We start from the raw sequence: 25309 nt of genomic DNA, 5'->3' as shown, positions 1-25309 counted from the left end.
TTCATATGCATCCGGAGGACCCCTTGTCCTTACCGGTGTCTTGGGTAGGGGTAGCATCCAGTCCCATGCAGTGCTGCAGCAGTGTGCAGGCAGGGGTAGGAAGACATGAATGTCCAGCAGAAGCTGGTCTTGGTGAGTCATATCCCAAGTTGTGGATCAAGTCCACACTCCCAAAGCGGCTACAGAAGTAGAGGCTAATATTCCCCCAGACTAGGGAAGGGCTCCACACCAAGTGCCCAGGGCCCTTCAGTGCAAACCTGTCCCACATCCTGTGAGCATTCACATGCCAGGGGTCACAGAGGTCTGGGAGGACTGTGCTACATGGCCATTCCCACCCCCCAACTGTTCTTCCCAGGTGATCCACACAAGAGGCCGGTTATTTCCTTCTCCCAGGACAGTGGGAAGCTGGCCCTCCTTCCTTTCCCAGAGACACGCCTTTCAGGCACTTCCGAGTGACCTTCTGACCTGGTCTGTCTATGCAGTCGCCTAATAGACAAAACACAAACTCAACCCCCAGCAGGGCACCTTGCTACATTCATACTTATCCCCACCAAAAGACACATCATTTATTTTATTCTGGTAAAATATGTATAGCATAAAAATGGCCATTTTAACCATTTTTAAGTACATAATTAGGTACATCCACAGTGTTGTACAGCTATCACCACTATCTGTTTCCAGAACTTTTATCATCATCCCAAGCAAGGACTCTATACCTGTTAAAAAATAACTCTCCACTCCCCTCCCACCAGCTCTAGGCAACCACGACTCTTTCTGTCTCTCTGAATTTGTCTCTTCTAGGAATCTCATAGACATGGAATCACACAGCATTTGCCCTTTTGTGTCCGACCTATTTCACTCAGCATGATGTGTTCAAGGTTTACCCATGTTTTCGCATGTAACAGAATTTTGTTCTTTGTAACAGCTGAATAATATTTCATTGTGTGTGTATGCCACATTTTGTTTATCCTTTCATCCACCTGAGTTGTTTTCACATTTTGGCTACTGTGAATAATGCTGCTGTGAACATCAATGTACAAGTATCTACATATCTGGGGATTATTACCATTATTATTATTATTATTATTATTACCATCATTGCCATCCTAATGGATGTGAAGTGGTATCTCATTGTAGTACATCGTTTTACTGAAATGGGATTATGCAATATATTTTCTTCTGCATCAGGATTCTTAACCTCAATAATACTTTGGAGACAGCTGTCTATGAAATGATGTTTTTGAGAACTTGGCTTGATTATAATTCTAAGCATTTCTTCACTAACTGTCTATTACTTCCCTCTCAGAATCAAACTCAATCAATGACACAAGAGTCTTATGCTCACCAAAGAAAATATATGCAGCTTGATATTTAACTCAAGGGTTATGGTCCCTCTTTTTTTTTTTAAGATTTTATTTATTTATTCATGAGAGACACAGAGGGAGAAGCAGGCTCCACGCAGGGAGCCTGACATAGGACTCGATCCTGGGTCTCCAGGATCACGCCCTGGGCTGAAGGCAGCGCTAAATCGCTGAGCCACCTGGGCTGCCCGGCCCTTTTCAATCCATTGTCTCCCAACCAATTCACATCCGAGTCATGCCTTTTGGGTCAGGTTGGTATAAATTCAGGGCTGGGAGTTTGGGAAGGATTGGGGATGAGAACGTGAAGTGTGAGATAAAATTCGAAGGCTCTCTGGGCCAAAAGGGACTTGCCAATTTGTCATCCAGCCTCTGCTTGCATTCCTCTAGTGCCAGAAAACTCATCACTTTACCAAGACAGCTCATTAACCCATTTCATCCTTTGGTAGATCCACTGACTTTGAAAGTCCTTTTTTTTATTATTTTAAAGTCCTTCTTATGTAGATATAAACTCTATTTTCCTGAAGCTTCCAATTGTACCACCTTAACCTCTTCCTTGATCACCTGTAGAGATAAGGCAGCTGTCCCAGGTCCCATGAGTCTCCTGGTCTCTAGACCCTTCACTCTCCTGGTTGGGATTCCCCTTGCCCTCTGAGGACACAGAACTCACCAAGCACACTCTCCTATCCACCTCCTTTTTTTTTTTTTTTTTTTAATTTATTTATGAGACACACAGAGACAGAGGCAGAGACACAGGCAGAGGGAGAAGCAGGCTCCCTGTGAGGAGGCTGATGTGAGATTCGATCCCAGGACCCTGGGATCATACCCTGAACCGAAGGCAGACACTCAACCACTGAGCCATCCAGGTGCCCCTCATACCCACCTCCTAACAAGAAGCCTCCTTTACCTCCCAGGACGCCTTGCTCATACACACTAACCCCGAGTCTCACTGACCTGTTTCCTCGGGGAATGCAGGGGTTTCAAGGCTGCCTTGCCACAGTCTGGAAAGAAAAGCCACCTCACAGAGAGGTTAATAAACATAAGCACTCCTCACTCCCAAGAGAGGGTATGGGAAGAAGCAGAAATGGGCTTCAAAATGTCTGAGACACATTTATAGAGACTGAGTCGCAAATGGCAGCCATTTAGTGAGCCTTTTAAGCTATTGTGGTGCCAGGACACCTCCTGTCCTAGGATCTGTCTCTGGGTCACTTCAGTTCCTTGCCCTGACCTCTGGCAATGGGCTTCCTGATAACAGGGCCTGCTGGCTCGCAGGCAGCCATCTCACTGCTCAGCCAGACAAGGGTTCTCAGGTTTTGAAATGGTGGGTCTCACTACAACTTACACTGGCTGTTTTTCTGCTTTTCTTTTCTGTCTTGATGAAAAATCCTTGATGCTTTTACAATAGCAGGATTAACAGAAGTATAACTAGGGGCACTGGGGTAGCTCAGCCTGTTAAGCGTCTGCCTTCGGCTCAGGGTCCTGGGATCGAGCTCCCATGCTAGGCTCCCTGCTCAGCTGGGGGTCTGCTTCTCCCTCTTCCTCTGCTGCTCACCCTGCTTGTTCTCTCTCTCTCTCTCATAAATGAAATCTTAAAAAAAGAAAGAAAGAAAGAAAAGAAAAAGGAAGTGTAAGTTTCACAATCTCCAAAGTGGGTTTTCCATAATTTCGATAGTTCTCTTGGGCTGGTTTTAGCTTTACTTCAGGATCTGTTGGTGATGCTTTGGGAGGGATAAAACTGGAAAACTGAGCGGGGTGGGGAGGAAGGGTTCCAAGCCTTCCCTGTCCACAATCTTCCCTGTCCAGATACGGGCTTATGGATGGAACCCATATTCTTGGTTCAAGAAGGAAGGGGGTGACATGAGAGGCATGGCGGGTCTGCTGTGTGCTGGGTCTAGCATCACAACCCTTAATAGTATCTTACATCTACTGAGCACTTACCAGCTGGCACTGCGCTAACTCCTTCCTAGGTGTGGTCTCATTTCATCTTCACAGCAATCCTGGGAGGTAGATACTGTTTCTTGCTCCATTCTACAGAGGAGGAAAATGAAGTTTGCAGATGTTAAATAACTTCCTCAGGCTCACCCCGTCCACCACCACCACCCCCCCCCCGGGGAGCAGCAGAGGTAGCACTGAGCATAATTAGAGTCTGACTCCGGAGCCTCTGCTTGACCCATCCCCCAGGACTGCAGGTGCCAGCCCACCTGACCCTCATGGTAACACTGCAAGTCTGGCTTTATTATCGCATTTCACAGAGGAGGAAAGTGAGGCTCAGAGCAACAGGTAAAAGCCCAGATCTCATGGGTAGGAATTGTCAAAGATGGGAACAGGGGCACAGGCCTCCTGACATCAAGCAAGATCTTTTTTTTTTTTTTAAGATTTTATTTATTTATTCATGAGAGACACACAGAGAGAGGCAGAGACACAGGCAGAGGAAGAAGCAGGCTCCATGCAGGGAGCCCGATGGTGGACTTGATCCTGGAACCCCAGGACCACGCCTTGAGCTGGAGGCAGACACTCAACCGCTGAGCCACCCAGGCATCCCACATCAAGCAAATTCTTGATGGAGGAAGGAACGAGGCTGGTGTGAAGATTTTTCTACCAGATGAGGAGCCTCTTAAGGTCAGGGCTAGTGTCAGGTTCAGCACCCCACACCCCCTGGGACAGGGGACAGGGGTCAGGTTCAGCTGCCCCACACAGAATGGCACAAGGCCATTTGCTGGAGGGAGTCCTGGCCTGAGGAAGGAGACAGGATGGGGCAGTGGTACAGGCCAAGGGGCTGGGAGATTGAACGGGAATGTGAACAGGGGTAGCGGGGGTCCAGCCAGTCTAGCCAAGGAGGGGAAGCTCTGAGCGACAGAGGCAGAGATGAAGTGGCTATCCTTGATACAGGACTCGGCTGGCCACTGGCAGGAGGCCTCCATGGGCCTCAGAGAGGTTGCTCCCATGCTATGATAGTGGCCACCTCTCAAAAGACATCTTCTTAATGTGGTTTATGTATACAATGGAATATTACTCAGCAATTAGAAACGACAAATACCCACCATTTGCTTCAACGTGGATGGAACTGGAGGGTATTATGCTGAGTGAAGTAAGTCAATCAGAGAAGGACAAACATTATATGTTCTCATTCATTTGGGGAATATGAATAATTGTGAAAGGGAATATAAAGGAAGGGAAAAGAAATGTTGGGAAATATCAAGAAGGGAAACAGAACATAAAGACTCCTAACTCGGGGAAACGAACTAGGGGTGATGGAAGGGGAGGAGGGCGGGTGTTGGAGGGGAATGGGTGACAGGCACTGAGGTGGACACTTGATGGGATGAGCACTGGGTGTTTTTCTGTATGTTGGTAAATTGAACACCAATAAAAATTAATTAAAAAAAAAAAAAGACATCTTCTTAGCCATTCTTCAAGGGCATTGTGGGAGTCCTGGGAACACAAACCCTATCTGGGGGGGAGGGTCACACTCTCCTAGAAGTGCTAGACTTTGAACAACTAAACCAATAAATATATAAAATAAGCACCGTGAAACACAACAAACAAGGGTAATGGTAGAAGGTAATGCAGTGACCAGGGAAAGCCTCTCCCAGAGGTGACTTTTAAGCTGAGACCAGATGCTGGAGAAGGAGCCAGCTATGGGAAACTCTGGGGAGAGGGCAGTTTTGGCATAGAGAACTGCAAGTGCAAAGGCCCTGAGGCATGAAAAATGCTAAGGTATCTATGGGAAGCATAATGAGAAAGGGGGCGTATGGCGGGAGATGGGCATTTCTCACCACCAGGACAGTGGGGAAAGAGAGCCCCAGCAGGGAGAGCCCGGATGCAAGCTCTTACACCAACAGGGCCTCCTGGGTACCAGGATAGGTCCTCCCCGCGTGGGGCCCTGGACCTCCTTTGCACGGTGATGGGATTGGTCTCTCAGGGTCCCAGCTTTCTGGGGAGGGAATTTAATTCCTCATGGTCTCCTGTCTCCTGCCGTTCCCACCAGACCCGGGCCCTTAGGGGCCAGGACTAGTGTTTTCCCCACCGGGGGTTCCCAGAAAATCTCAGAACTCCCTCTCCAGTCCTGGGACACTAGGGTCGGGAGAGAGGAAGGAAATTCTCACACACAGCAAACTCCCAGGGAGTTTGTTCATGTTCCCAGGCTGACAACTGGCAACCCTCAGAACTCCGGCCCCTTCCTCCTCCTCCTCCTCCTCCTCCTCCTCCTCCTCCTCCTCCTCCTCCTCTTCCCCCTCCCCCTCCTCCTCCTCCTCTCTCCCTGTCTCCCTCTCTCCCCCGGCCCCCCTTCTCTGGCTTAATGACTTCCACATGGGCCTCTGGCAGCTGGAGCCAAGCCTCCCAGCATTGTCTGAAATCTCCAAATTTAGAAGAAATATGAAAATTGTCAACCACTCCTTCCTTAGGGGGTAAAAGCAACATTCGGCACCGGGGGCAGGTCAAGGCGAGGCAGTCACGTGGCGGGCGCCCGGGCCAATGGGGGGCCCCGGGAGGACTCAGCACCCGCCTCACCCCAACACCGGGCTCGCCTCTTCAGCTCATATAAGGTAAAAGGCAGAGGGGCCTCTGTGGCCAAGGAGCAACAGGCAAGGGGCTAAGGGGAGGGGGGCCCAGTGCCAGCCGTTTAAAAATGCCCTGTGGCAGTGAGGGGTGCCAGAGGCCCGGTCAAGTTAGTTGAGAAGCAATGACACCCCCAACAATCCCCTAAATGAGCTGACCCCTGTATCCAGGCTGCAAGGAGCCACACCTGGACCAGACCCCAGGAGAGGTAAGAACCAGTGGCAGATATGAGGTCTGTGGAGGGGGGTGGAGGGGTGCGCATCTGTGGCATCCTCCCCAGGGCGATGCTCTGTCCAGGGGTCTGGTCCTAGCTCTCTTGCTAACCTGCTCTGTGTTTCCACTCTTCTGGGCCTCAGTTTCCCCATCGGGACAGGGGCTGGACTGGATGATCTCTAAGTGCCCATCCTGCCCTGACCAGATGGGCAGGATCTATGGTTCTGTTGGCTTGGAGGACTCCTCGTGGCTGCGGTTACATAGCGGGTGGGAGCAGCAAGAGCGGTCAGGGTTACTGTCCTGCCGGCCCCAGCCCCACTGCCATGCCCAAGTCTGGGCCCGTCTCCCTGGCTTCTCTGGAGACACTGCTTCTTCCTTGTTCTGTGAGGCTGGATTTCACAGCTCTAAGAGCCTGGGGCTCCTGGCAAGGAAAACTGTTTTCAAATAATGGTTTCAAGAAGCAAAGCTAGAGGCATAGTTATGTCGGCTCAGGCTCCAGCACACGGGCAGAGAGGCGGGAAGGCCAGGGTGCTGGCCGGGGGAGGGGGATGTGGGCCCCAGCCCCAGCTCTGCCTCTCACTGCCTGGCCCTGTGGCCTTGGGCAGGCACCCTACTGTCTCTGGGCCATCTGTACCATGAAACCATTGGATGACATGGTCTCCATGCAGGATGTGGCTCCTTGAGCCCTGTTGGAGCCTAAAAGGCAGCCAGCATCGAGAAGTTTCCCCAGGAGCCCCTGAGCGGGGTCTGCCCTTTGACCATAGGCTCAGAGTCTAAACAGATGTCTCATGCCCATGGGAGCTCTCGTAGGCTGAGCCTCAAGTGACAGAAAAGAGTGGAAGGGTCTCTGACTACAGGCTTGGCCAGAGGAAGGTCAGCCCACAGCCCAGAGGCCTCAGGATGAGTCTGACCCCAAAGCAGCCTCTGGTGCGGAAGGCGCTGGTCTCTGGATCAGGAGGTGCAGGGCCTCAGAGTGGGATGAGGATGGGATGGACAGCAGAGGCTTTCAGGAAGGGTGATGTGGTGTGGTGGGGCCTCGGAGGAAGGCAGGAGACGTGGGAGGCAGGGCTGTGTAGGGGCAGACCCTGGGATCAGCACCAGAGGGCATGCAGGCAGTATCGCTCTTGTGAATATGCTCTGGCCACATCTAGGGCCCAGAGTGGACACAGTCCCCCAGTGCCAGCCCACCCAACACCCTCACCTGCCCCCTCTGATCACATAAGGCCTGAGGCCACAATGGTCCAAAAGGAGACGCTGGAATCCAACCGCTTGGGTCCAATTCTGGCTTGTTTACATATCAGACAAGTCACTTGCCATCCCTGAGCCTCAGCTTCCTCCTCTATAAAATGGGTACGATCGTGGTTCTAACGGCACTTGGTTTTTGTGAAGAGTGAGGGACATAGGCACACAAGAGCAGGGTACATGGTTCTGGTGTTACATTACCACCAGACCTTACTCCCCTTGAGGGGCAAGATGACCTTATCTATGTTTAGAGAGAAGTGGAAAGGAGACCCAGACCCGGAGTGCTCGGAGTTCCTAAAGGGACAGCAGGGTCTGGAAAGAGGCAGGAGGCATGAGTTCAAAGGTCAGAGGTTAAGAGGCCCAGAAGAGGGATCAGCTTGAGATGCCTAAAAGGCCAGGTGAGGTCTCCTTTCCTGCATTTATAGCACAGGGGGTGGGCAATGTGTCCCTAAGTGTGGTGTCTGAACCACTGTACACTCATCTACTGACAGGGAGCCCTGGATGGGGCCCCAGGAACCTGCATTTCAAGCTCCCAGGGAAATTCCCACACATGTGGAGTTCTGGAAACTGCTGAGCTGTCAGGCAGCCTGGGACCCTCGCAGACACAGCTGAAGCAACTAGATCCACAATGAGAGAGTGCTGCTCTGGGTCATACAGCTGATGACAAGGCTGGAGCAGAGGCAGCCACCCTGCCCAACCCTGGACTCCACGGTGGTGGTGCAGATACGAGAATTCTCCTGCGATCGTTACTTTCTGGGCATTACCTAAGGCCTTTACGTGAATTAATTCACTTAATCATCACAACAACCCAATGAGGTAGATGTAATCACGATCCCCATTGTACAGATGAGAGAACTGAGGTATAGAAGTTAATTGGCTTGCCTAAGGTCACACGGCTCATGAGCTCTTCGGTCTGGACACTGTCTGGTGCCAGTTGCCTCAGCCGCTGTCTGTCCATGGCTCTCCCACCCCCTGCCCTGCCCCTCGACCACTGCACCCTGGAACTTCCTGCAAACCCTCCGGTGTACCTCATGAACATACACGGAGGATTTCCTGGGAGCCAGGCACCACGCTGAATGGTTGGTGGCATCATTTGTTCCTCCCAAGATTACCGAGAGGCAGGAATCAGCATTGTTCTCTTATCCCTAATTTATAGAGCAGGAAACCACTGGATCTTACCCAAGGTCACACAATTAGAAAGTGGCAGAAGGGATTTAAACTCAGCCTGCAACTCCTAAACGCTTGCTCTTAGCCTGCCCACCCGGCACCTCCGAGAGCAGTGATGAGGAATCCCACTTCAGAAGAGGAGACCAGGCTCAGAACTTGCACCCAAGTGTTCTAGTTCATTTCAAAGCCATTGCTTTCCCTTCAGCCCTGCTGCTGCCCCAGGATGGAAAGACCTTGCTTGTCACTGGTCCCTAAGAGCCACACTGCCACTCTTTGAGTAAAATCAGCCCTTACCAGACTGGCCAGTTGTTGGGAAGAGCTGATATGTATAGCCCTGAGGAATAGAAAGTTCCAGGCCCAGGGCCACCCTGGACCCTCGGGGCTGTATCTGATTCCCCTTGTAAGCCTCAAGGAGTTGGGGAGATAGTCTCTGAGGTTCTCACCACCCGGCTATGCCTGGGCTGTGCCTCAACTACAACTTTCCAAGTGAACCATCCCCAGGATTCAGGGCCATGAGGTGGTGCAAAGAACCATGATAAAAGGCTTTTCTAACTGCTTAGTTATTGTGACTGTCCATATCGCCTGATGCCTAGGAGCCAGAGTTTCTCTGGAATTTATACCTAGAGAGAAAGATTGCTGGGTCCTGGGGTGCATGCCTGTCAACTTTACAGGAGAGAGCCAGTTTATTTTCCAAAGTGGCTGCACCAAGTCATCAGGTGCATACGAGCATCCTCCTCCTTGACCACACTTAAAATTGTCAGATTTCTGGAAGTATATATATTATACACTTTATTTTGTATCTATCAAATTTGTATAATAAAGAATGAAAGGAGGGCGCCTGGCTGGCTCAGTCAGTACATTATGCAATGCTTGAACTCAGGATCATGAGTTCAAGCCCCATGGTGGGCCTAGAGTTTACTTTAAAAAAAGAAAGAAAGAAGAAAGAAAGAAAGAAAGAAAGAAAGAAAGAAAGAAAGAAAGAAAGAAAGAAAAGGAATGAAAGGAAGAAACAAAAACACTACTCACTACAGTCCAACATGGGTATCTAGAAATGTGCCCTGCATGCACCAAGTGGCAGAGCGTCCAGAAAGCCTTGGGGCAGGAGCGGGCACTGCCCCTGTGGCCTTCCTCCAGCTGGCAGTGCGCAGGATGCTCCAAGCAGAGGCCGCCTGCCAGGTCATCGGCAGGAATTCGGGGGAAAGGGCCCACAGTGGCTGGCACCTCCCAACGGCCTGTCTAGACAGGCCCCACGGGGCTTCACCACGCATCGCAAGAGCCCACAGAGGCGGCCCCCTCCCCGCTTGCAAAAGAGGCTATTTGGCAGCCAAGCTTCTCCACCAGAAACTTAGTGTCCAGTTCAGAGCATGCCCTCATGCAGGGCACAAACCACCCGTTCTCATGGCCCACGGAGACCAACTCATCCAGGCCCCTTATTGTTCAGATGAAGAAACAGGCCAACATCGGAGCCACGGGGCTTTCAGAGAGGGGGTGAAACTCTGTCCGAGTGAAGAGTGGCCAGAGGGGGGAGGCTAAGATGCAAAAGGCTGGTGGTTAAAGGTGCCAAGTGGCAGTCAGGCCCCCTGGGTTTGAATTCCAGATGTTCCTCGTAGCCACTGTGACTTGAGACATGCTAAAAATTCCCGTCTCGTCGCGGTATTGAGCGGGCTAAGACTCCCGAGGCCCTCAGAGCAGTGACTGTCACACAGGAAGTGCTTGATAACAACTAACTGCTAAAATGTGATGACAGTGGTGTCCCCACCCCCCGCCACGTCCACAGGGCACACGTCCCGAGCCCCCCAGTGGCCTCCTGAAACCACACATAGCGCTGAGCCCTATGTGCACTGCTCTTCCCTATCCATGCATACGTACCGATGACAAGATTTAATTTATACATTCGTCACAATAAGAGACGAACAGTACCTAATAATAAAATAGAACAATTATAACAATCCACCGTGATAAAACTTATGTGAGCGTGGTCTCTCTCTCTCTCAGAATATCCTACTGAGCTGCACTCACCCTCCTTGTGATGCTGTGAGGTGAGAAAGTGCCTCTGTGAGGACCTGGCACTGTGACGTAGCCGTGGGCTACCGCTGGGTCACCTGCTTCTGGGTGGCAGGCAGTCGCCCACGAGTAGCTGAAACCACAGAGAAGTGAGGGGATTGTGTCCTAAACGCAGCTTCTTCGGGAGGGAAGGAGGCACCGTAGTGGGCTCCAACTCTTCTTCCCCCTACAGGGCTAAATGGCCCTTGTTCCTTCAAAAATAACAATTGCAGGGGCGCCTGGGAGGCTCAATTTGTTAAACGTCCACCTTCGGCTCAGGTTATGATCTCAGGGTCCTGGGATGGAGCCGCATTGGGCCTCCTGCTCAGCAGGGAGTCTCCTTCTCCCCCTCCCCTCTGTCTCCCTCTCCCCCTGCCTCTCTCCACCGCTCGTTCTCTCTCTCTCTCAAATAAATAAATAAAATCTTTAAAAAAAAATGCCACATACCAAGTCTTCCCAAGGGCCAGGCCTTTTGCCCAGTGCTCTCTAAGGCAAGTACCGTCGCCTCTCTGGGGACCCAGAGACTCAGAGAGATTTAGTCCTTTGCCCAAAGTTACACAGCTTGTAAGAGGCTACGCTAGAGCTCAAGCCCAGGTCTGGCTGACTCGGGAACCATGCACTTCTACTGCAGCAATGTCCCCAGTGCGTCTGTGAGCAAGAGCGAGTTCTGGTTCCAGCCTGCCCAGTGGGACCAACCCTTGGCATTTGGAAAGGGGACCATCTGAAACCTGGTGCCTCCTTTCTGATTAAGTATTGTTATGGGGAGGAGATAGAGCCCCCCACCTCCTTCCCTACGCTTGCTCAGGGACAAAAGTGCAAACCGTGGCCAGACTTATCTTTTTTGTCAATGAGCATGGATTAGTGTGGGCTGAGTACCTGAGGACATCAGTCCTGGGTGCCCCCGATCCAGCACAGCCCATCAGAGATTCGAGGAGGGGGCAGTGAGCTAGACTAAGGCTGGAAGAAGCAGCCAAGCCCCGGCTCCTCCCCAAGTGCCCATAAGGGGGTCACAAGCCTCGGTCCCCTTCTGAGTGGCCCTCCCCTGCCCCAAGCCATGCTCCAGGGGACATAGTAAAGTCCTAAATTAGGAAACACATTGGGCCCTGTGAGCTTAACAGGGACACTGCTCAGCTGTCACTAACTCCCACTCCCCACCATCCTCCTCCTCCTCCTCCTCCTCCTCCTCTTCCTCTTCCTCCTCCCCTTCCTCCTCCTTCTCTTCCTCTTTCTCATTCAGGCAAACGAGGATGGGGGCAAAGTGTCCAGAGGGAGGCGGCCATCTCAGGATGGCATCTGTAGTGGCCATGACAACCACCCCAGCCGGTCTACCAGGCTCGAAGGCCACTGGCCGGTCGACCCAGAGATTGCCAGACTTTGAGCATGCGACCTGACAACCCCATTGGGTCCCAGGGTGTCGGCTGAGATAAGCTGGAGCAAGACGGGGAGAAAGGGAAAGAGCCATGCTGACTCTGACCCCAGCTCTGTAGCCCACACACTCGGGGAAGTTCCCCGTGCCTGTGGGCCCTTCGGGCTGTGATGGTCCATGATTTGGGATTGGAAGGGAGATAGCTCGGGCCATCCCACGTCTGATGGTGGCTGCCCAGACTCTCAGGGAGAGGAAATCTGGGTAGAGGTGGTCAGAGCAGTGGGGGCATGCTTAGGACAGACAGAGAAGGAGGCAGAAGGCTTTCCAGGTGGAGAGCTCTCTGTGCGAAGGTGTGGAGGCGGGACTGCAAGGACACTTAGAACAGCAAACAAGCCCATTCGCCTGGGCCAGAGGGTAGGTCTAGCAGCTTGGTGAGATTCGAGGCTGGGGAAGTGGGGAGGGTTTGGTCATGGAGTGGCTTGAGTAGCCTGCAACCAAAGCCCCCCAGAGTGGCAGAGGTCTTTCTTGGGACCCATCTCTGGGAGGACATCCCTATCTTTACTTAGCCGGTTTATCTCCTTGCCCTCCCCAGGCCGAGAGCCCCAGTGCAGGGGAGACACCCGGGGATCTGGGCACTGGTGGAATTAGGAGGGGTTGGAAGCCCAAGGGCTGTAGTCACCATCTCTAAACTCCTGAAGAGCTTTCTAGGGAACAGGAACTTGTTCCTTGTAGCCCTAAAAGATGGGCCATGCTGCCCCAGAGAGGCCAATGTCATTGGGATTTTAGGAAGGAGTCTCCAATAGTTTGTCCAAAGAGAGATGAGGTGATTGGGGAAGAAGTGAGCTCCCCATCACCAGAGGTATGCAGGCTTAGCATGGACACTATAGAGAGCAATCAAACATTAGAGGAGTCTGGGCCTCATGGCCTTTCCCACCACCGGGCTGGGACTTCGCATCACAGCTCTAGCTGCCCTGGGACAATCCTACTGGACTGAGCTCTCCTGCTGCCTGGATGTCAGATTCCCAGCTAGGCATGACATCAGTTCTGCCCTGACTTCATAAGAACCCTCTAGGGACCCTCCTCCCTCCCACTTCCTTTCCCCCACTGCTGCTTTTTGCCCTTCCCAGGGAGCACCAGGACTGACCAGGGAGACCTGGAGCCTGGTTTTAAGACTGGGTCTCCGGGGAACATTCAGCCGATGGCCTTCCACCCCAGCAGGAATGAGGCAGAGGGGGCCAGGGTCCCTGGGAGCTCTGTTCACACGCCCCAGAGAGTCTACATGGAAATTCCAGGAAGGTCACAGGGAAGTTTCCAATTTAGAACAAGATACTTTATTTTTGTCCCCCTTTCTCCCCTGTCCCTCCTTCCCCCCACTAGTGGGTGGAGGTGTCACAGGAGGCTGGAAGAGGAAAGCAAGCCTCCTCTTTGGGCTGAGTCACAGAAAGAATGAGTGTGGAGAGATGAGGTGTGGGCAGATGGGAGGGAAGGGGAGCCACCCAGGGCCTGGGGAGGTGGACATCCATGTGGGGAAGAGTAGAGGGGCGGGCAGAGTCAAGGGGAGAGCCAGGCCTGGGCAGTGTCCTAGGCAGTGAGCACAAGGCGTGCTGGACACTCAAGACCAGAGATCTATGAGCTGATTCCCTGAATCAGCCTGGGTTCCCAGAATAGACAGAGGGTCTTGGGATGCGGGCCCCCAGAAACCTCAGGCACTGGGTCCCCATATCAGTGGACTAGAAATCTACAGAGCAGCACTGGATCCATCTCATTCATCCTGGTGACCCTGGCAGATGCTTGGTAATCATTCCTGGTGTTGAATTTTAAACTCATAGGCCATAATCCAATTAGAACTAAAAGGAATCTTCAAGAGCCTCAGGCCACCTCCTCATATTATAGATGCAAAACCTTGAGGCCAATGGCAGGCAGGGACTTGCCCAGGATCACACTGCCAGAGTGGCTGCCTAGCCGTGGGCATCCTTTGCCTCTTCCCTGCTTCCCTCCTCAAAGCCAAGGGGAGGGGACAGAGGAGAGGAAGGTGCCCCACCAGGACATAATTATCTCCACGAAGCAGCCAAAAGATGATGGTGTGTTTTGAGTTCTGGCTGCCCTGTTCAGGAAGGCCCTTTTCCTGGCCAGAGAGAGTCCCCCAAATTGTTGGCTGCTGCAGATGGGAGACCTCCTGCAGAGGAAAGAGCCCACGGCTGGGAGGGAAAGCCCTTGGTTCTATTCTTGGCTCCACCTCAAGCTTTCACATAACCTTGAGCATGGCCATGAGCATGAGGTCTTTTCTGGCCTCAGTGTGTCCAGTGAGGAGTTGGCCCCAACCAGCTTAAACAGTCGGAGGGTCCCACCCATGATCACCTCAGTCTCCAGTGAGTTGCCATCTCCCTCTGTCTTGGTCCACTTGAGCTTTTTGCCTCAGCACAGGAAGTAGGCCAGGCACAGGAAGAAAGCAGCAGCCTGCAGGTTCCCCTCTGCCTGGGAGCAGCATCCTCTATGCCCAAGCTCTGCCACCCAGCCTTGGAATTCCCAGAGAGGCAATAAGCTAAGAAGGCCCTTAGGATTACTCCAGTGAGGGAATCTGAGACCAGAGAGGTTCAGCAGATTGCTCAAGGCCACTCAGCAAATCATGTGCAAAAGGGAATTCCTGGACAGGGCAGCCAGAACTCAAAACACACCATCATCTTTTGGCTGCTTCGTGGAGATAATTATGTCCTGGTGGGGCACCTTCCTCTCCTCTGTCCCCTCCCCTTGGCTTCGAGGACCCTGGAGGGAAGCAGGGAAGAGGCAAAGGATGCCCACGGCTGGGCAGCCACTCTGGCACTCTGGGGAAGTGAGTCTTGGGTCTCCTGATGCCCAGACCAGTGCTCTCTCTCTGCTAACCACACTGCCCTTTAGAATAATGAGCATGTAAGCTGTCCTCATGTATTTACCTTGACACTTCACATGTCCACACAGGGATCCTACAGTCTCTTCCCCTCTCTGGGATACAGTTTCTTCTAAAAACAGGGAGATGAGGTAGACCAGATGTCTCTCTAAGGCCTTCCACCCCATCACAAGGGCTCCACCAACACCCCAGGGCTTTCCAGTGTGATCACCTCAGCCCTTTCTTCACAGAGGATGAAGCTACCCAGGGCCAGGCCATCCCACCAAGTCACAACCCCCACCCAGACTGTCCCACTCCAGACCCCAGGGCTGGGCTTCATCCAGAACTACAGGCTCTGGCCCAGCTCCCCCTCTGAGGATCTGAATTTTTCTTACCATAAAAGGGCAAGCGTGCCTCTCCCGGCCCTGCTGCCAGCCCCGCTGGGGGAAAGGCTGAACTATTTTTAGAAAACTCAAGGGTTTGCTCCTGAACTCAAGATGGAGCTTGTCTGAGCCTGCAGCTGGGAGCCCCTTCCCCATCGTCCTCACCCACCTTCTCTCCCTCTTCCCCCTCCTTGCCTCTCACCCCCTCTTCCCCTCCCTGCCTCTCTCCCTTTGGCCCTCTCTCCTAGTCCATCTCTCCTCCAGTGTGCTCCTCCTCCCCTCTCCCTTCCTCCTCCACACTTCTCTCTCCTCCCTGGTCTCAGAGCCAGCTCCCCTCCCCCAGCTCCCTCCTTCAGCTCTTGCTTCGGAGGATGGAGAAAGTAACACATCTGCACCCCCATCCCCTTCTTAAACACTATTTACAACATAAATTCCAAACATCCGCCATCTGGTTCTAGGAAGGGCCAAAAGATATTTAGAAAAGGAAGTCATGATTATTCCATCTTCAAAGCCAAAGGAACTTAAGGGCCCCCTCTCTCCCGCCTTCCTCCCCGGGCCTCTTTGTTAAGATCTAACAGATTAGGATCACTCAGTGAGTAGAAAGGTCAGTTCCAGCTGGGCCTTGGCCTGCATCACTTTGAGCTCATTGCTTCTCCTGCCTGCACCTCAGTTTCCCTATCTGAGCAATGGGCGCACAACTAGGGTGCCTCCGGGACTAATGTTCCAAGTCCTGCTGTATAAAAACCACCAGCTCCAGGTCCCCGGGGCCTGCCCTGGGCTGAGCAATAGGATGGGATGAGGACAGTGGGAAACAGAGCTAGAGGCAGCTGGGGGCTCTCCTTCTCTCTCATTCCATGGAGCTCCGTGCAGACCATTCACCTTCCTTCCCACTGACACTAACACCACGGGGGTGGGCTGGGGTCGAGGTGTCCCCTCTATCTATCTATCCATGGAATCCAGTCCCCTCCCCACCACAGCACAGTGAGGCCCAGAGAAGGGAAGTGACTTGTCTACAATCACACAGCAGGTCCACAAGGTGACCTGATGTCAAACTCACTGCTCTCCCATCTGACACATTCCAGAAGAAACCAGCATCTGATCCAGGAAGCATCACTCAGTCTCAGCAACCCCAGAAGTCCCAGTTCTTTGCAAAGTGGACAGAACAGAAGGCAGAACCAATCCCTTTATCATGTGTGCGTGCGTGTGTGTGTGTGTTTATATTTTAAACAGCATGCACGGGAGAAAGACTGTGGACAAGAGGCATAACCACAACCAAAATGAGAAGTCTCCTTGCTTCTGGAGACACACAGCCTTGCCAAGGCCCACATGCCTCCACTGACACTGAAAATGCTTTCTTTGCTCACAACCCCCTTTCCATAAAAAACTAACATGGGCCTGACAAAATGCCATGAGACACTGACTCAGGTTGTCATTCTGTAAAAATCGTGCCAGGAATAGTCTGGTCTAACAGGGGAGCCGTGAAAATACGCGTTGGGCTGCCTGAAGCCAATCCTGAGCCTGACACTCACTAGCTGTGTGACCTTGAGCATGTGCTGTAATCTCTGGGAGCCTCAGTTTCTTCACCTGTAAAGTGGGAATGTCAATGGTAGCTAACTCCTAGGTGACTATGAGAAAGCCTCTGTACAAGAAAGTACTTGGCAAGTGTGCAGCACATTGAAAGCTCTTGTTATGATTACAGCATGTCCCAGTGTAGGTCACTATGTAGTGGCTATTGTCACTGACACTGCCTGTCCCTGTTTTTGTTTTCCCTGGGGGGTCAGGGTATATGAGTGCATGGAGATCCTCTGCCCCCCCACTACTTGGCTCCCCTGGAGCCTGAGCACCTCGAGGCAGGTCTGGGCTCCTGGGCTGGGCAGGTGGGGGCCCCTACCCTCTCCCTGTCCTCCCTTTTTCCTCCATCACTCTCCATTCAGCCTCAAACTGCATTCCCAGGGCTGGCTCAAAAGTCCCCAACAGCAGCCTTCCCTGGGGAGGAAGTAGGGAGCGTGTGAGGCTAGTGAACTCAGCTGGGGTGTCAAGGGGATGGGAGGGCGTCCTGGGAACAGAGGCCCAGAGAAGCCGCATAACAGAGGGGCCCTGGAAAGGGGCCCCACACGGTAGCTCCCACCCCAGCTTCCACATCTTCTCTGGATGCCTCTCTGGACCTTTGCCCTCATTCTTCCTGCTTCCCTTTCTCCCATGCCTATGCCTCACTGTGAGTCCAGCCCTGGGCTCGTGATGGAAATCGCAGCCATTTATGTGGGCTCACTACGTGCCAGCAACTGCGTCTGCACTTGACAGGACTTCATCTGACCTTCACAGACAAGCCCGAGTCAGGAGAGGAGCAGCCACTCGCTCTTGATCACACAGCTAGAAGGAGCCAGGGGCGAGATGCAGTGCAGATCTGCCCGGCTCCAGGGCCTGTCTTCTCTGTTCTTTGCAAATATATGGCCAAAACCCTAGGACCCTAGAGCCCAAGGGAAACACAGCCTGGGGGAGCCACATGCCTGAGGGGGCCAAGGAAGGGGAGCTGAGGGCAAGGAAGCCTCTCCGGAGAGAACCCACTGTGGGCATGGGTTCGCGTGGTTGCACGGAGCCCCGACCTCAGCCCTCTCCCACTGTGGTGCCATCTGGCTCGCAGATGTGGCCCATTCCCAGGCCCTCGTGTTCCTTGGAAACTAGCAAGGCCAGCAGAGGGCACAGCGGCTTTTGCAATGACCGTAAGGCTGTGAGCTTTGTTTCAGGGTCATCCAGCCACTCCGGCTCAGGGGGCAGCTGGATGGAGCGTGAGCAGCCCTGGGTTCAAGCTTGTCTCTGGTTCTCGCCAGCGGGTGATGAACCCTGGGCACATTGCAGGGCTGCTGGGAACCTCAGGCGGGGAAGTTACTTCTACCTCTGGCCTCTGGCGGAGGTTGTGACGGTGCCCTCAGTTATGGAAAGAAACACTTTGTGGGGTGAAAGCCTTGGGCAGCTGGAAGCAGTCACAGGCGGCCCCAAGGCTGGCCCTTCAGTCTTGGCCACTGTGTTAACCCCAAGTTGTGTGTGTGTGTGTGTGTGTGTGTGTGTGTGTGTGTGTGTGTTTAAGATTGTATCTATTTATTCATGAGAGACATAGAGACAAAGGCAGAGACACAGGCAGAGGGAGAAGCAGGCTCCATGCAGGGAGCCAGATGCAGGACTCGATCCCAGGACCCCAGGATCATGACCTGAGCCAAAGGCAGATGAGCCACCCAGGTGCCCAGCCCAAGTTTTAACTTACCCCTAAATGGCTGCTTTCTGATGTGTGAGCCGGAGGCGGAGTCATTCGTCAGAGGGGTTTCTGGAAAACTTCCTTCCACACCCTTTCTTTCAAGATGGAGCCTTAGTGTGCTGGGGAGGAAAAGCCACCCCTCCTGCTCTTGGAGCTGCTCAGAAGACTGCCTCTGAAAACCAGGCAGGTGAAGCAGGACGGTGGCTGCCTAGGGCCCAAGGAGCAGGCTCTTTGGGCCTCCAAGATCCCAGCAGTTTCAGCCTGGGGCTTCTGAGGATGCGGCAGGAGGCCAGGCCCATCCTCAGGCCCTCGGAGCCCCCGGGAGCCCAGTCAGGACCCACAGGGCACCCCAGCATCCTTCTGAGAGGCAGTATCCTTGTCTCCTTCAGGCCAGGGCTACTGGCTGGTGGGAGCCCCTCCCAGAACCTAACACTGGAGGAACAAGCACCCCAGAGAGGGCCCTCCTGAGGACCAGAGAGGAGGGCAGGCCGCAGGGGGCCCTGAAAACAGAGCCCTGAGTGCCTTTCCCGGCCGCCTCTGGCACCCACATGCCCACGGCCCCACCTCTGCTGCTGGAGCCTCCTGCAGCAGCCCTGTGCCTCAGGCCACACTCCCCATCCCAGCCCTCAGAATGACAGAGAAACTGGGCCTTGGAAGGGGAAGAGTTGAAAGAAGGCCTCTGCTGATGGAGGGGTTGTGGGCCACTGCGGCTGGCGAGGTGTGGGCTGTCAGTGAAAAGAAGTGGAGCCAAAGAAGGGGAAACAACCTGGAGGCAAAAATCCACCCCATCCCATGCTCCCTACAAACTAGAGAAGCAAAGCCTATGTGCTACGGAGAGTAAGAGATTTGGAGGACATGTGGAGAATGGCAGCAATCTTCCCTGGGGAGGAGTAACCAGGGTCGGATTCTAGGAACAGGTAGACGGTGGGGTTGGCGAGTCTGGTGACAACAGACCCAGCATCCGGGGCTGGGGTGTGGGCCTAGGGTGTGCAGTGCTGGGCACCGAGTGGGCTCAAGACACCAGAGCAGGGTTTTTTCATTTTGTTTTGTTTTTTCCCCATCCATCACATTCTTCTACACTTGCCAGTTCTAGTTCCCTGCACATGGAGCAGGCAGGGTGAGGTACGGGCTCCATAAGACAGGTAGAGAAACTGAGGCACAGGGAAGTGGAGGACCCCACTCTCCTGGACAGTCAGTTGCGGAGCAGGGTTCTGGTCCCGGATCTCCCGAGGGTTGAAAGAGTGGACGAGGATCCACTGGTGGGAGGAGGACGCAGGGCTCTGGCAAGAAGCTGACACTCCAGGACAGGTGACAAGGCCCAGGCCTGGCTTACATAACGCAGCACACCTGTTCACCTCTGCATGTCCCGCACGTGCAAGCAAACGTGTGCTCCAGCACAGCACGCACACCCGGCCCTCACTCGCTAGCCAATGAGCCTCAGAGCCTGGGTCTAAACAAATTAGATTAGGAGGGCTGCAGGCACCTCTTCCCCCGCACCGTCCAGCGCCGACACTGAGCAGGCCTGCAGAGCTGCCAGCTGCGGTCTCTCGGCCACGCTGACAGTCCGTCCTCGGTCCCGGAGACCTGCCCCTGGGCCCCAGGAAGAGGGTCTAAGAGGATGCCAGGATGATGGATGGGCTAGCTCAAGAGCACACAGGATGTCGGTGCTTGTGCAAGGCTCGTTTCTGAGCTGTTCCCAGCACCCCACCCCCACCTCCCCTCCCGCTGCCTCTCCCACGATCACTGCCACCAGGGCCAGGAGCCCAGGCCCCGAGCAGATCCACCCTGGATCCTCCATCCCACAACTGGACAAGTGAGAACTGGTCAGCTCAGAAGACAATAGCCTGGGGGACCAGACACAGGCAGGCACTTCACAGGGAAAAAGAACTTATGAACAGGGAGACATGCCCATTATAAAAGTGACATCTCAGGGCTTTCTCATCCATTGTTTTGTTCATTCTTCAGAGTGGGCCTGGGACTGGGAGATGATGCCTGCAGCACAGATGTGACTATTGAGCTTTGCTATTCAGTAATTCCACAACTTCCCTTTTCTGAGCCCTGAGTCTGCTCCAGCCCTGTGTGGGGTACTGGGAGCCCTCAGATGAACAGCTTGGTACCCCCATTGCTAAACAGGACAGTCTCCCTTGGGCTTGGGCTCTGGGGCCTCCCTGGTCTTCCTGGGGAGCAGTCCCAGCAGATGTCATTTCCATACGATGCATGTGAGCGGCTGAGTATTATCACTGACAGCAGCCTTAGCAGTCAGCCCATTCAAAACACAGACCCTGAAGTCAGCCCCAAGTTCAAACCCTGCCTTGCTCCCTTTCTAGCTGGATAGCTGGGGCCAGCTGGCCTCTTCAGGCCTGTTTTCCCTTCTGTGAAGTGGAGGTACAAAAGTTCCCCCTTTGTGGCGTTGTAAGGATTTTTTTTCAATTTTTTTACTTTATTTATTTATTTATTTATTTATTTATTTATTTATTTATTTAGCACTGTAAGGATTGATCAGTACTTTCCATACCCCCATTTGACACAGGGAGAAACAGAGGCAGGAGAGGGAAAGGGCTTGACCAAGATCACTCAGTGAGTTGGGGGTTAAGTCGGGACCAGGTAGGGACCCCCTTCCCCCACCCCTCATCATCAGTATAAATCCTCCCCACTGGCTCTACTCCAAGTGGCCTAGAGGCCAGGCCAGGCTGCCAGCCTATATAGGCGACTATGGGGACAGGACCTGGGTCCCATCCTCCACCTCCAGGGCTGCCCTGGCCTCTGCAGCAGCAGAGTCCCAGGTGACCAACAGTGGCCCCCAGCCCTCAGTGGTGGTGGAGGGTGGGGGAGCACAGGGACGGGCTCCCAGCCCGGAGCGGCCTGGCCATATAAGGGAAGGAGCCAGAGAGGCCTCCTCACTCAGGCCTGGCGAGAAAACCCAGACAGCCACTGTTTATTTTCTCCTTCCCAGCCTCCCGGAGCTTCCCAAGAAGACAGAGTTTCCCCCCACTGGCTGGGCTCAGCGACATTTCCTGAAGACAGTGAGGAGCAGGGAGGGGGAATCGGCCCATTCTCTGGGAGCAGCCCCCAGACTGCCAACAGCCGGCACCAGGTAAGAATCTGCCCTGTAAGAGTCTAAGGCCACCTGTTCAACCGTGTCCTTGGACAGAGGGGATACGGAGCCGCGGAGAGCCGGGAGACGTGACCACAGCAGCTGGTGATCAAAGTCGGGTCTCCCACATGGCCCCCTGACCCCCGGACTGGGGACCAGGAGTAGGATGGAGCCTCTCGTGGGGCTACCGACCCCCTTCTCATTCAGCGGAGACTAGGGATCAGGGTCAGCAGTGTCTGCCTGCTGGGCAAGTAAGAAAGACTCAAGGGAAGAGTTCCCAGGGCCAGAGAGCCAAGAGGACACCCTTCCTGCCTCCGTGCCCCTCCTCCCAGCCTGCCACCTCCTCCTCCAGGAAGCCATCCCAGCTTCCCAAGGGGGTGGGGCGCGGCCGGGGAGGGCTCTCTGTCTTCTGAGACCTTGTCTCTCTCTTGTGTTGTGGCCCTCGGGTCTGCCCCCTATTCACCTTGCCAGGGACATTTCCCCTCTATCTCAGCCTGACGGCGCTCCTCCAGGGCAGGGACAGGGTCAGCTTCAGTGCCTCGTCCCCTCTGCAGGCGGAAGATGCCCTAGGTTTGCTGAAGGGTCAGGTGAAATGGTTAGACCCTGTCCCGAACCCAAAGGATTGGTAAAGTGGCGGGGGGAGGGGACATTCAGCCTAGAGGTTACAGTGAGGGTGCTGGCGCTGGCTGCTCTGAGTTAAGAACCTAGCTCGGCTCCGAACTCCAAGGCCTTGAGAAATTCCTTTCCCACAGAGCCTGGGGGCACAAGGGGGTTAGCACAATTAAAATAGTCAATAAACCGCTGTTCTCATTACAGACAGCATCACCAGATTTTTCTAGGTACAAGGGAACAGAACCACACAGCCCATAGCCAGAGGAGAAGGAGGCAAATAGAGTGCCCGGGTCAAAGGCTGTCAACAAGCCCCTGCCTCTGCGTCAGAGTTTCTCCCACAGGAACGTGGGCCTGCCTCCCGTCTACCTCCCGTCTCCATGCCCGGGAGAGGCGCTATCTTTGCAACAATATTCCGAGCCCCGTGCTGGAAATAGCTCTCAACTCCCCTGGTCCAAGCAGGGCTGTGACCTGGATCCATCTCCCTTCCATCCTGGTCCTCCACGTGGAGGTGACACCAGCTGGGCCGAAGGTTAAATGCGATGGGAACCAAACCACAGCCACTCAGATACCCCCTTCTGTATTTTTTTCCTCTATCTGCAAACAATCACAGTACCTCTACATTTAAGATGAGTCATGTGTACCCGCGTATGTTTGTATACTGTCCGTGAAAAACTCTGACACTGGCCATAACGAGGAGATGAAGGTAAGATAAGCAGCAAGAAGGGAACAGTGTGGTTACCCTTCGCCCCAGTGCGGTGGCTTACAAGGTCCTGGGCCTGAGGCCTGAGGTCTGAGGCCGAAGGGAAATGAACAGGAGCTGGGAGAGCCTCAGAGACAGGAGAGCACCAAACAGGCTTTCTCGCCCTTCCTCGTAAATAGAAAGCAAACTGATGCAGGGGAAAAGCTTGCATCACTGTCTTCCACAGGTAGGACTGAGGCCCGCAGACTCCGCAGAACTGCTCACGCCCCGTGCTGCACCCCGGGGCGCCAGAGGTGGTCCGGGGAAGGCTTTGGAAACAGTTGTGCATCGAGGAATGCAGGAGGCTAGCTTTATCAGCTTGGTTTCTGGCCATGGAAGTTTGTCACTTTGTCAAGAACCACCCCCCACCCTCCCACCTGCCCCACTGGCTTCGTACTGAAACCTCCAAGTTGGTCAGGCCAAGCATGTTCCCTTGCGGGGCTGGTGGGGGCCCATCCCAGAGTGGAGCACAGTGGACAGGCTGTGGGCTGTCTAGGACCCCCGAGGTGGGACCCCCACATCAGACTCACTCCCCAGCCAAATGTGCTCTGGAGAGAGTTCCTACGGGAGAACTCCAGATGAGAGAAAGGCATTTCTTGGGCTGGGAATACCTCAGGAAGGGACTGTCCTCCTCTGGAGGCCATGGGGACTGACCTGCCCTCAAGTGGCAGACTGGAGAGAGACACTCTTCAGCTCAAGGCCAGATTTCAGATTTCTAGGAGAGGCATAGGAGACACTTTTTTTTCAAGGAGGAGGTTTTGTTTTGTTTTGTTTTGTTTTGCTTTCTTCCAGCCCTAAGAAAGGCTACCCACCCCCTTAGGCCTTCATATAACTCTGAAAGTATCTGTCATCTGGTATCAAGGCCACCACCGTAGACACCCAGCAAAGCAGGAAAGTCTTCTGAGGGTGCCCAGGAGGAACAGAGGTGGCCCTGCCTGCTTGCTCGCAGAGGTTCCCACCCAAGCCAGGTCTCAAGAAGAAAATGAATTATCTACATTGGCCATTCAGTCACCCACCAAATGGCATTGCCTGGGGCCTATCACCATGTACAAAGACCTCAGCAAGGGCCAGGGCTCCCCCAAATTAACAAATGTCGGCACTGCCCCCAGGGAACTGGATACTAGCCTAGTCAGACCCGGAAGCAAATAGCTCTGACACTGGAGATGAGGTTGATGAAAGTAATTCAGTCATTCAACCAATGCTTACTGAGGTCTACACTGCCGGAACCCACTTTCAGTGGTGAGCCCAGGCGGCTCACAGGTGGGTGACGCAGCCCACAAGTGTGGTGCAGGATTAGAAGGAGGGCACACAGGGTGTGAGGATGTGGACTGGGGTGTCCTGATGTCTGAGGAAGTCAACGAGGCCTTCCCAGAAAAAAACGGCCTTTTGATACTAGGCACAGGAAGAGGAGGCAGGCAGGGGGTGTGAGGGGAACAGCACAGCACCTGAGAGCCCAGAGATGGTGGGCACGGGAGAAGCGGGAGAGGCCTCGTGGTCTTTGGGGAGGACTTTAGAAATTAGGTGGGAGGAGAGGGAGCACTTTCAGGATCCTAAAGCATGGAAGAGATATGACCGTATTTACACTTGAAAAGTCACTTTGGAAGGATGTCTGGGAAGGATGGGGGGTGGACGTCAGGGCGGGTGGGGAGTGGAAGCAGGGAGGCCAGGTAGGAGGCCAGGGCAAATGTTTGATGGTATAAAATATCAAGTACCACGACTGTGCTGTTTGGCTCGAAGGTACAGAGCATAAAGGTGGGGCCTGGGGTCCCATATCGGATGAGTCCAGTTATTGGAATGTCTAGAATCAGCGGCTTTCGAGACAGAAAGCCCGCTGCCCAGAGCCGGGGCTGATGGCAGATGGGAGGGGCTGAATGATAAGAGGTCTCCTGTTGGGGTGATGAAGTGTCCTAAAATTGGCTGTGGCAGCGGTTGCACAACTGGGTGAATGTATCCGAAGCCATTTCATTGTACACTTTAAGTGTATATGTGGGATTACATCTCAATAAAGCTGGTTTTTAACAAAAGAGGAGTAAAGGGAGGTGGAGGGTTGGTCCCAGAGGGCTGGGAAGCCAGGCTGAGGCCCTGAGGCTGGGAGGGAGACACGGGGGCAGGGGGGTTGGGGGGTGCTGTGCAGTAGGGCTGTGGCCCCCCTGACACCCCCCTCCCCTGCCTAGGGTGGAGCCCCCGACAGCAGCTCCTGGCACCGAGCAGTGCGCCCTGTCTCCCAGCCTGAGGTGCAGTGCTGCATCTCTGGTCAGTTGGGAGTCTGAGATGAAGCACTGTAGCTCGGGAAGGGAGAAGTTTTTCTGCAGCCGTCACCCTGGACTTGGTAAGTGGTGGCAGTGCTTGGGGACACCGGGCAGGATGGGAGAGTGTCCAGTCACCCTGCTGCCTGCTGCTTCCCCAGCAGTGCTGGGGAAGT

At 53.9% G+C, this 25309-nt stretch overlaps 1 long non-coding RNA gene across 2 annotated transcripts; it reads left to right on the top strand.

The window, feature by feature from the left end:
- The first annotated feature begins 5923 nt into the window (after positions 1–5923).
- On the top strand, positions 5924–24911 carry LOC140598670 (uncharacterized). Of its 2 annotated transcripts, none has more exons than XR_012001242.1 (3): positions 5924–6123; positions 21396–21536; positions 23075–24911. It is a non-coding gene; the product is annotated as an uncharacterized lncRNA (long non-coding RNA). The 2 variants fall into 2 exon arrangements; XR_012001241.1 differs by having other exon boundaries at positions 5926–6123; positions 22353–24911.
- The last annotated feature ends 398 nt before the right edge of the window (positions 24912–25309 follow it).

Source organism: Vulpes vulpes, chromosome 4 (genome assembly GCF_048418805.1).
Source record: "Vulpes vulpes isolate BD-2025 chromosome 4, VulVul3, whole genome shotgun sequence".
NCBI lineage: Eukaryota > Metazoa > Chordata > Mammalia > Carnivora > Canidae > Vulpes > Vulpes vulpes.
Note: the sequence above shows the minus strand (reverse complement) of the source record. Positions and strands in the feature narration are given on the sequence as shown.